We start from the raw sequence: 1,615 nt of genomic DNA on the forward strand, positions 1-1,615 counted from the left end.
TGATCTTTTTCCAATAAAATATATGAAATACTAGTATTCTTGGGTAAAATTTTTACGGATAATATTGAATGTAGTACTTTACTCGTTTTTTTTTAATTCATAAATGTATACTGTTAGAAAATTATATATAATTAAGCATAAAAAACTCCGTTTTTTGTGATATTAATCGCAAAATTTGCGTGTGGAACAAGTATGGATAATAAAAATAATGCTAAAATAGATTTGTATAAAACCGTCATGGAATTCTATTTCAGCTTGCCATTTCATCTACAAAGAAAACTGAATCAAGTATTTGTTCTTTTTTTCACTATTAAGTAAAGGGAAAAAATGCACTTAAACTCTAAAAATAGTTAACCTTTATAATATAAAAAAACATAATTATATCAAGAAAAGAATAGAATATCTAAATATATTACCATAAAAATATCAAATAATCTATGTTTTTTAGCTTTCGGGCTTTTATGCTGTCTCACAATATAAAATATCTTTCCCATAGAGAAATATTTATATATTTTTGTAAAACATGAGAGAATCATATATCCATAATATTAGTTAAACTATGTTTTTTTTGTATCACATGAATCTTCATAAAAATAAAAATACATCTAAAAGATTAACTATTAGTACAAACCCTTTTCTTTGATATTCTCAAGAAGACGTTTTTTATGACTAAATACTAAAATTTTACCCTAAATGTTCATTTACGATCAAACATTAATTTTTGTAGATACAATTTATATTAGACACTAGAAAACGATACATTTTTATAGCTCTTTAAAGGTTTTTTTTATATATTTTAAAATGACCTATCAGCTAAATTCTAATTATTTTTCTTATTGAAAATTTATTTCCTAGAAGCCTAGTTCACAAATATATGGCATATAAGCACAAAAAAAATAAAAATTGATATCGCTCCTCCTGAATCGATTCCAGCACTGTAAATTGGAAAAACTGTGAAGAGTAAGCATTTATCGTAAATGGAAAGACGATTATAAAATTTTAGTATATCTTCTCTGCCGTAATAATCTTAATATTAGAAATTCGCTTTGGTTATATTTTAATAATATGTTGAGAACATTATTATCAAAAAATTCATAGATGAACAAAATTTTTGTTTTTTCTAGTTAAATTTTTGTTTTGATATATTTATTATCATATCTGGATAAGCAGAACTTATTTCTATATATGGTGTGTTTTGTAGCGTGTTAATCAATGAATATTTGTATATCACATAACCCAATGTTAATTATATGATATCATTATGATTAAAAAACATTCTAATCACATTATTACCATAACAAAATTACGACAAAAATTTGTGGCATATGCTCTATTTATTATACAAGCTTCAGATAAAAATCTAAATGTCCATATATAAGAAGGTAGTACTGTATAAATCACACGATCTTCTTAAATTGAAAATTCTATGAATTAATTGATAAAAAAAGGATGTTTTACATAGATATTGCAAAGAGTGTTGAATGCTAGAAAAATTGTGTTGATGGAAATAAAACTTCAGAACTAAATTGTGCTATGAAAAGTAACAAATATGTAAAAAATTGGGCATATAATCATAAAATAAGATTGAAATTAAATTAAATTTTTATATAATGTT

Source organism: Rhyacophila brunnea, unplaced genomic scaffold (assembly GCF_057557595.1).
Source record: "Rhyacophila brunnea isolate RB1 unplaced genomic scaffold, BYU_Rbru_1.0 scaffold_103, whole genome shotgun sequence".
In the NCBI taxonomy this organism is placed as follows: Eukaryota; Metazoa; Arthropoda; class Insecta; order Trichoptera; family Rhyacophilidae; genus Rhyacophila; species Rhyacophila brunnea.